This window comes from Pseudopipra pipra, chromosome 11, assembly GCF_036250125.1.
Source record: "Pseudopipra pipra isolate bDixPip1 chromosome 11, bDixPip1.hap1, whole genome shotgun sequence".
Taxonomy (NCBI): domain Eukaryota; kingdom Metazoa; phylum Chordata; class Aves; order Passeriformes; family Pipridae; genus Pseudopipra; species Pseudopipra pipra.
In genome coordinates this window covers 19,996,570-20,007,041 of record NC_087559.1, presented here as the reverse complement: position 1 = coordinate 20,007,041, position 10,472 = coordinate 19,996,570, and the positions used below count along the sequence as shown (strand labels likewise).

General features: G+C 45.1%; 1 long non-coding RNA gene across 1 annotated transcript; it reads right to left on the bottom strand.

The window, feature by feature from the left end:
• Positions 1–618: 618 nt before the first annotated feature.
• LOC135420520 (uncharacterized) lies at positions 619–9,837 on the bottom strand. The gene is made up of 2 exons (XR_010433572.1): positions 5,475–9,837; positions 619–3,611 (listed from the first exon to the last, which is right to left on the bottom strand). It is a non-coding gene; the product is annotated as an uncharacterized LOC135420520 (long non-coding RNA).
• Between the last annotated feature and the right edge of the window lie 635 nt (positions 9,838–10,472).

The window sequence follows — 10,472 nt, the reverse complement described above, 5'->3', positions numbered from 1 at the left end:
TGGGTTTAGGCTAGATTTAAGGAAAGGTTCTTCCCCCAGAGGCTGGTTGGGCACTGACCAGGCTCCCCAGGGCAGTGGGCACAGCCCCAAGGCTGCCAGAGCTCCAGGAGGGTTTGGACAATGCTCTCAGGGTCAGGTTGGGACTGTTGGGGTGTCTGTGCAGGGCCAGGAGCTGGACTTGATGACCCTTATGGGTCTCTCCCAGTCCAGGATATTCTGTGATTCTGTGGCCTTGGCTCATGTGGCTCATGGAGAGCCTTTGCAGAGCAGTGTGGAGGTACCTGCACACCCTGCCCAGCACCGAGGCCCTGCTGGGCTCACAGACCTTGGGGTGCTCTGGGCTGAGAGCTGATGTTGCAGCCACGTAGAAAACAGGACACAGAGAAGAACACAGAGGCATCTCCTCAAAACCACAGACCCTGCTCCTGCTCCTGTTGCTGACCCAAGATCCACACATCACCTCAGCACTGTGAAGCTCCACCACAGCATTCCCTTTCCAATTCCATTGGGTAGGAGTAACTTTGGTCCTCCTAACTCCTGATGAAACCTTCCGCCTCAGCAGACTCCAAGATCTTTGTCCAACAGGCATTCCCAGGGAGATCACATTTTTAACTGATAGCAGTTTTCAAAGTGTTTTGTTATTCTGGAGCTCCTACATAAATCTCCCTTCTCCTAAATATATTTATACATTTATATATTGCTGATGTCTTATTTGATCACAAGGGAGGAAGCTGGTCAGCCACTGCTGGGATTGTGCCCAATGCTCTCCCACCTCATCCAGTGACAGCATTGCCTTCCAGAACACACTTAGAGCTGCAGATAAAGAGCAGAGACATACAGAAACTGCTTTTAAAGAGGTTAAGACAATGTCTTTTAGTGATTTCTTGTTTGCCACCCTGCCTATGGAAGAGCAACTGCAACAGAGAGGTTCCCTTTTCAACACCTTGCAGCAACAGCACCATACTGGGAGCTGCTTCTCAGGGAGCACCAACCAAACACCAGAGTGATCAAGAACTGAATTATTCAATGGCCCTTTTTGGATCTTTTAAACTACATCTAAATTTCCCTGGTCTCCCTTCAGCACTCCTGCTGCTGGTGCTCTGCAGAGGGATCTGACCAGTAACCCACGAGTGGAAACTCAGGATTAGCTTTTTCTCTCTGGAGGACTCTTGAATGACAGGCTTTGAGTCTTCACTGATAGCAATCCTCTAACAACTCATGGAAGAGCCTTTGAGTTTGACATTTCCATAAACATCGACCTTTTTATCCTCAGTGTTTGTCGTTTGAGGAAATCCCTTCTAGTTCTTACGCATGTATAACATATAAAACAATTGAATTAATACCATATGGGGGTAAAGGAGTGAAAAATCACGTCTATAGCCAAAATAGTTCAGCAAAACTGTACAGCTGAGGTTTAAGACTGCCTCTAGTGACCTTGTGTTTTGTTTAAACATCGGTGTTAATACTTCACATAGATTATGTGCAGCACAGATTACAACAGTATGTGCTGTGTATTGTATAATTTATGAACTATTAAACTTAATTCTTATGTTTTGAGGTTGTGAGTTATAACTAAAGAGAATCTAAACTGCCAGCAAATGAAGGTTTTTTTAGATTTTTTTTTCTGGATTAAACTGTTTTGTGGGGCCGGGGGCAGACAGACCCAAAGCCAAATACTTGCACACTCACCCTCAGCACACTGACAGCTCAGGCCTTGTAAATTAAATATCTTTTATGTTCTCCACATGTGGAAGCTCTACTGGTGGAGTTCCAAAACACAGGTCATCTGGCTGATTTTGTGCTGTACATGAGAGGAGGACCCACTGAGGGCCAGAGGAGCAACACTTCTGAACTCCTGGGATGCCGGAGGAAGGGCTGATGGTTGTATGACACCGAGCAGTGTCAGTCCATAAAATCCACAGGTAGCACAGCAGTGCTGACTCCAAGTCTGAACTGCCCTCAAAAATGGAGTTGAAGCTTCTTGACTGCTCCTTTTTTATCTTGCTCAGTGAGACACCAATATATCTGTGGGCAGCATGGAGCTCAAGGCAGGCCCAGGATAATGCTCACCCTGCTCCTCTCCAGGATCTGCCACTGCTGCTGCACTGAGTTGTGAGGGCAAAGCCCTTTTGCTGTGTCTGTGTGTGAGCCAACACCAGCACAGGCAGCTGGGAAGGATGTAAAGGTAAAACCTGTGCAAGTAATTGGGGGAGGGAAGAATCATAGAATCACTAAGACTGCAAAAAGCCCCGTAAGATCATTGAGTCCAACCATTCCCCCAGCACTGCTGAGGCCACCACTAACCCATGTCCCCAAGTGCCACAGATACACATTTTCTTGAACACTTCTCCCATCACTGCCCTGGATAGCCTGTTCCAAAGCCTGACCACTCTTTCAGTGATGAAATTTTTCCCAATACCCAACCTGAACCTCCCCTGGTGCAACTTGAGGGCATTTTGCTTTGTCCTAACCCTTGTTCCTTGGGAGAAGAGACTTTAAATCTTCACTGATAGCAATCCTCTAACAACTCATGGAAGAGCCTTTGAGTTTGACATTTCCATAAACACCCACCTCAGCACAACCTCCCCACAGGCAATTGTAGAAAGTGATAAGGTCCCCCCGAGCCTTCTTTTCTCCAGACTAAACAACCCCAGTTCCCTCAGCTGCTCCACACCAGACTTGTGCTCCAAGGATCTCCTAAGAAAGATTAACTTACCAATACTGGTTTTCCTTGGTTCCTTATGTAGTCTATGGAGATTCTCACGTGCAACCTGTAACTCAGGATAAAGTGTCCTCCTATAACTTGAGTACAGCCTTTGTGAGTAGTGGCAACAGCCTTTTGTGATAAGCAAGTCCTAGTCAGAGATGCTGTGGAACAATTCGGTTTAGAAACAGACTTTTGCCCTCACCTCAGTTCTCATATGTAAATACTACCTGATGCTGCACTGCCCCAAAGCTCTGCAGGGTAACACCTTCAAGTCTTTTAGTTTATGGCCAGTACAAACCATTCTGTCAGTCACCACTTTGCACAGAGTGCCAGGAACAGCTGGCACAGGGTCACTGAAGAAGTGAAGAGGAACACTGAAGGTGTTCCAGTGACACTGGAAAACCACATGGTTTGGCTCTCAGGAACGAGTCATATGTCTCACTCCCATGCTTGAAGTTTACACAGGAGTGTTTAAGCAAACAGCTTTATGGGGGAGGAAGGAGGAATCCAAATAAAGAGTAAACCTGGAAGTCCTGAAGAGCTGACAGGTGAGACTACTGCCCTCTGTGTGCGTTGCAGCAGGCAGCTCCTGCCAGCCCCTTCTCTTCCTCAGAGCTTTCATCCCTCCTCAGGGCTCAGAAAAACCACCCAGCCTTGGCCAGCTCCTTGTATCCCTCATGGACACTCAGCATCTGGGGCTCTATCCAGCAGCTGAATCACCAGAAGGGCTTTTGCAAATTACACTTCTCAATAAATTCGACTTTCCTCTGACACGTTTTATCGTTCTCAAGGTTTACTTAGGAGATGAAACAAAAGTTAATTACACCAACCAATAGGTCAGGAAAATGGATGGATCTGCTCTCCCTCCAGCTGGGCTCTCGTTGCATGGCAGCAGGACCACATCCTATGGGAAGGCCACAGGATACGTTAGGAAGGCACATTCGAACCATCAGCCTGACACTTCTTTATTACAGTGTATTTATTTTTTATCATGTGCTTTGACAGGAGTCTCATAAAGTGTTATGCTCCTTCTGTAAGGTCAAAGTCTTGTGACCTTCCATGATTTTAGAGAGAAGGAACATAATTTTTGAGGGCATGTTTATTATTTCTGTAAACAGACTGTTTTTCATGCCAAGTGAACAGTTTTTCTGTATGTACTTAGATGACAGCTCAATTTTACTGGCTCACTTTCCTGACCAAGTCTTGCCTGCCAAATGTTTTTGATCATACTCTGGCAAACAAAACAATATTACTAGGAGAGCTGAGCAAATAATCGCCAGAAAACTGCTGATTTTTTTAAACCTCTTTATTGCTTCCATAATATCCCTGAATCAAATGCAGTTTCCTCAAGTTCAATTACAGTTTTAAAGCCTACTATTTTTTTAATTAAAACCAAAATTACTCTGTGGAATCAGAGAAGTAATTTCCAAAACAGTTAGTTGTGACTAAGTCAGTCCATCACACTGTGTTGCTCATGTCCCCAAAGAACCAGATGCCCACAGTGTTCCAGATGATTGCACAGTTCAACCTCTGGACAGACAGCTCCCACGTCTGTTTTCACTGGCACAGATGTTCACGGATGATAGACAAGGACACAGCCAAACCAAATTTGTTTTAAAGTCTGAACTCTCCACTTTTGCCATATATACTGATTTCTGAAAAAATCATCGAACCCCAGAATGGTTTGGGTGGGAAGGGACCTGAAAGCTCATCTCATTCCAACCCCCTGCCATGAGCAGGGACACCTTCCACTAGCCCAGGTGCACTGAAGTAACTTCCTTTCCCTTCCCATGGTGAAGATGTGTTCCAAACAGACCTGTGTCCTGCAGTCACACACGATCTGATGCTCTGTGAGTGCTCCAAGGCTTTGTTCTCTGATGGTCCATAAGAGCTCTTGCAGTGCCCTGCAGATGCTGTGAGCTTGAAGCAAACTGACCCCTCACCTAAAGGGTTTTTTCAGTAGCACCAAGCTCATAAAATCCCTCCCTGTTGCCCCACTATTATGTCAAGGAAGGCAGAACTATGGTATGTGCATTTGACTGCTACTTGTAGAACCTTCTGGAAACCTTGTAGGTGAGCACACAAGTGTTAGGATACCAGGACAGTCCCGAGGGCACTGAGCTACAACATGCTGTGTTCTACTCTGTTCCTGCACGACCAAGAGTGTAAGAGGGATGAAGGCTCTGGCTCACCACTGCCTCCACAAACACTCCACTTCCTTTTCTAGGGGTGGGTTTATTCAGAGACTTGGATGGGACTTAATGAAAATCCCAATCAAACACATCATACAAATCACCAGGCAGCTGTACCTGCAACAACCCTCTGCTTAGAGAACCTGTGATGCACCTCTAGCAATATTTCCACACCGACCAAGAGCTGTCCCTTCCCTCTGGGCACCCAGCTGCAGCTGTACCTGCACAAATAAATACCAGTAAACTCCTACAAACACCTGCACTTCCCTTTGCCAAAGTGTAACTCATGCTGAGATCCCTGTGGGTTTTGTTCAGTGCCTTAATGGTCAGAACCCCCAAGCCTTCCCTTCTGAAGCTGAGCCTCCCTGATGTTCTTACTACAGCAATCCTGTGGCAGGTGGGGTTGTTTTGGCAACCAGAGGATTCACACTGCCTCACTCTGCTCCTTGCTCTTTCCACATGTTTTGTTAAAAAGTAATTCATAGTTCTTTGGCCTTGTTCTTTTCTTTCCCAACAAATAAAACCCCCCCAAAAATTAAAACTCACTTCTTCAACCCCCCAAAAATAAAACTCACTTCTTCAGCCCCTCCTCTTTCAACATCTCCTCGAGGAAGGCGCCATTCCATTCTGCTGAACTGATGGAAAGAAAACTGTTGTTTAGTTAACAATCATTTCTAATCTGAGATAGAGATAATACCCATTCTGGCAGCAAATCAGCTGCTTTAATGCACACCAAGGGCCTTAGCAGCTCTTAACAACCTGAACACATTTTGTACAACATGATTCTAAATTTTCACTGAGCATTATAGGGAATCTGGCATTTATTACCTCTAGGTCAGAAAACCCAGTCCAATCTAATGCAGAAGTCACTGAAAAAACCTTTCAATTAATGAAAAAAAAAAAAAAAGCTGTAGACTGAAAAGGTTAAACCACAAGAAAAATTACCATTAAAATCTCAACCAGAATGAACTACTATTTTTACTAATGCTCAAGGCTGACTGGTAAGAGTGTATGGTTTAAGTTAGCTGCCTGCAAACTTATAGTTGCCATGTTATCCCAGTAAAATCTATTTTCATCCACTGTGGCTCATACCAATTTGAAGTTGTAGAGCTGTAAATAACTTCAACCATCACAGGCTTTATAAAGCGGAAATTGTTTAAGCATTTGTTTTAGAAAGCAAGAACATTACACACAGGTGAGTGGTGAAAGTAGATTTCTGAAATAAATTACACCTTCATCTACCACAATATCATTGTGTTATTATCTCTCTGGAAGAACACACACCACTCACAGGGTGGAGAAGAGGGTCTCAAAACTCCTGAATTCCCTCCTCTGGGAAAGAATTCACCACAGTCAAAGCTGCTGACTTTGGCTGCCTAATTTCTTAATCATTATTTTAAAGTAGAGCCACTCAAAGCTGAAGACACTCAGATATCTTCCCATTAGTTTACCTACGCTGTTTTAAAATGGGGGGTGATTATTAGCTCTTAATTATTAAAAATGCTTTAATGACAAGTGTGGGGAAGGTAAACTACAGAAACATCTACCCTTTTGTGATAACAAACCCACTTTGAACAGCTTCTCACCTGCCTTAGCAGGCTATCAGAGCTGTAAAGGCCAAAGCACAGTTTTAAGGTCTTGACATTAAATGTGAAGCACATAAAACCCAAAGAGGTGAGAAGGAAACTCAACACAAAGGCCCATTAAAAAAAAAGAGAATTAAAAAAAAAAGGTAACGAGAAAAAGAAAATTCTACAGAAGACTGGTAACATGACAGAGATACACCAGCATGTTTTTAGGAGAAATAGCAACCAAATCCACACAAACCCCAATGAAAGCATATGAAATAGTCACTTGTCCTGCTCTGAAACTACACCCAGTGGGCAGTGAGGGTTTCCATCCTCACACTGCTGTACCACCAACACGCTGCCCAGGCTAAACCTCTTAGAAACCTGTGGCAGTAGGCACCACTTATCTTTCCCAGGAAGAGGAGAGAGTTCCAGCAGAATACTACTCAGGATCTAGAAGATCCACCAGCTCCAGTGACTCTGCACACAAACCTGCTTGCACTCATGATCCTCTCTCCACACTTCCAACAGCACTGCCCCATTCCACTGAGGACGTGTCTTGCCCCAGGAGCAGCCTCTCCAGCTATGTTCTCCCACTGTTGGCATTGTTTCATTCCATCTGCTGATTATCCCTTGGAGTCTTTTGCTGCCTTCCCATCATGCTGATGTTTATGGCAAACAAGAGAGATATTGTACAGTGCACAACGTGCCTGCATAAACAGTGCAAATGAAAGGCTCCCAGTGAAAACCTGAATCATCTTTGTAAAGGCTGTGTTTATGTTGGAAGAGAACACTGCTATCCCCAGGGAGCAAGTGGGGTGGCAGGGAACAAAAAGAGGAATAAAGCATTCAAATAACAGAATCACAGAATGATTTGGGTTGGAAGGGATTTTAAAGATCATTTAACTTCCCCCCCCCCCCCCATCATAGGCAGGGACACCTTCCACTAGCCCAGGTTGCTCCAATCTGGCCTTGGACACTTCCAGGGATGGGGCAGCCACAGCTTCTCTGAGCAACCCTCACAGCCAAGAATTTCTTCCTCATATCTAATCTACATCTGCCCTCTCTCAGTTTAGAACCATTTCCCCTTGTCCTGTCACTATGTGCACACATAAAAAGTCCCTCTTCCCCCAAAGCTCCACAATATCCAGTGGTTGTGCAAGGGAGATAAGAACCACGAGCAATTTGGATGCAAAAATGAAGGCAAAATTTAAAGGTGTCATACCTTACTTCACAGATTTTCCCCATACAGTTATTCTTCAGTTACCTGCTCGCTTGGAACGGAGAAATGCACTTTGTGCTGGCCCAACATCACCCTGCAAAACCCCACCACGCTGCACAGGCAGGATTCCAAGCACAGGAATGTTGGAGTTGAAACTCATCCTGTCCCTCCGCCCCCAGCAAACCAAGGGATACAGAAAGAGGGCAGGACCTTAAAAGAAACAAGTGATTCAGAGTTGAAAAAGGAGCAGCTGCATCGTGTTCCTTTGCCACACGGTGGCATATGCTGATGGAAAATAAGATCCAGCCAGGAAAGGTCTGCAAGGTCTGAACAGACCTGGGGGCGGCAGGTTCAGCTTCCCTGGAGTTACTCCGTTATGTCAGGTTCCAACTCGGCCCTACAGCATTAGAGAGTCTCATCACCGAACCTGAACTCACACTTATTCCTGCGAGAGAAAAAAGTCTCCTTTCCCCCTTTTCACCCCTTATTGAGCTACTCTTTCTAAGCAAGAGTGCTCTTGCTGGATGTACCTGGGAGCCTGTACCTCATGATGAGCCAGAGTTTTCTGCTGGTTCGTTCCCTGAACTAAAAAACCCCATATAATTCAAAATATGGAATTTCTGAGCATTCTAGGAACATGGCTTTCTCTGTGCCACAGTCCTGAGGGGTTGTCCATGCTCAGCCTGCCGAGGCATGGAGAGAGAAGCAGCCTTGCCCCTCTCTGCACCACTGTACAGGCACAAGAGTTTGTGCAGCTGCACCACGGGCCAGAGCAAGGACACAGTGTGGTGAAAACACCATATTTTCCCTTATTTCAGACAAAAAAGAGCAAAGCCAGCATTTATTTTCATGCCTCTGTGGTTGTATCTTTACAACACAACAAAGAAAGCTTTGTGCTTTCTCCTACGAATTCCATAAATTCTTTCTGAAGCATTCAAAAGATTGTTTATGTGTGTAATTATGTAACAATAAACACAAATTTTGGGAGCAAGATCACATGGCGTGATCACAGCCCGTGCTCAGCGTTCCAGCCCTGAGCCAGCCCAACCCTGAACACACAGGAATGATAATGGATGGCGAAGGCACAGATCACACTCAGTGTGTGTCCTGGAGTTCATCTGAAAAATGGAACTGGTGAATTTTAGTAACGGTTTCTGACAGGCAGACACAGGAAGGGAAACCCCCTCCAAGTCTTTTAGAGACAGCCATTGTTTTTTTTGATTTAGAAATCAGTGTTATTGTAGGATATGGTTTGCTAATGCTGCCAAAACCCAAGACATGTTTAAGACAGTTCAGTACTAATGGGACTGACACGTTTGAAGAAGGAAGCCCTGTCTCCTATGCTGACAGCTCCTTCAGCTCAGCAGAAAGGAGCAGCAACAGCGTTCTTTTCATGATTTCCAACAAGTTCCCAAATCTGTCTTTACTTTAAAAAAAAATGCAAGTTAAAAGAATGTAAACCCTGGTAGTGTTTATGCAATTATATGATGTACTAGAGACACAGATTCTAGGTGCTAATGTACTAATGTGGCTAATGAGACAGACACAGTGTACTGCCAAAAATCTGTGAGTACCCTGAAAACCACAGCTTAACTTCCCAAGTGTGTTACCAGGACACTCACTCCAAAAACATCCCGATGACCCTCAGACAGATGTTTCAGGCCAGCACTCTACTGCACCACAGAGGTTCAGGGCTCTCACTTCTCCTTTAATCAGCGACTGTGTATTCAACTCCAGTGTTAAAATAAACCATTACGAACCCATTCTCGTCTGTGTCCAAGACCTAAATACCTTTTATGTCTGTCAAAAAACTTGAGCTAAGCCTCTCAAAGCCCTGCCTGGTGTGTCTGGCAGCTCCTCAGCAGAGCCCTTGGTAACACACCAACAGCACAGCAGGATGAAGTGAGACCTTCGGGGTTTCAGTGTGACAACACCCTCCACCTGCAGGCACCGTTCACCTGGAAAACATTTGGACATTTTTAATTGAATTCCCAACCACTAAGAAGAAAGATTACCCTAAAAACATCAAGCCATGACACACACACGAACACACACACGTAAACACAAACACATAAACACAAACACATAAACACAAACACCTAAACACAAACACATGAACACAAACACCTAAACACAAACACCTAAACACAAACACCTAAACACAAACACCTAAACACAAACACCTAAACACAAACACCTAAACACAAACACCTAAACACAAACACCTAAACACAAACACCTAAACACAAACACCTAAACACAAACACCTAAACACAAACACCTAAACACAAACACACAGACACAAACACACAGACACAAACACACAGACACACACACACATAAAACTGCATACAAACACAAGGACACACACACATAAACACAGACATACATAAAAATGCACACAAGCACATAAAGACACACGCAAACACAGACAGACACATAAACACAAACACAGAAATAAACACACAGACGCACATAGAAACACACACGCACAAATGTACGGACACAGAGACCCACAAGCACACAGGCACAGAGACACAAACACACACACAAACACACGCACACAGACACACACGTGAACACACACAGAGACACGAACACACACACACATACACACAAACAAACACACAAACACACACATGACCCCCCGCCCACACCCCCCACATACACCCCCATACCCACCCACACTCGCACCCGCCCCGGGCCCCTGAGGCCGCGGTCGCTCCGGGCAGCGCGGGCTCGGCGGCTCCAGCCCCGGACGATCCGCCCTCAGCCGCCCGAGA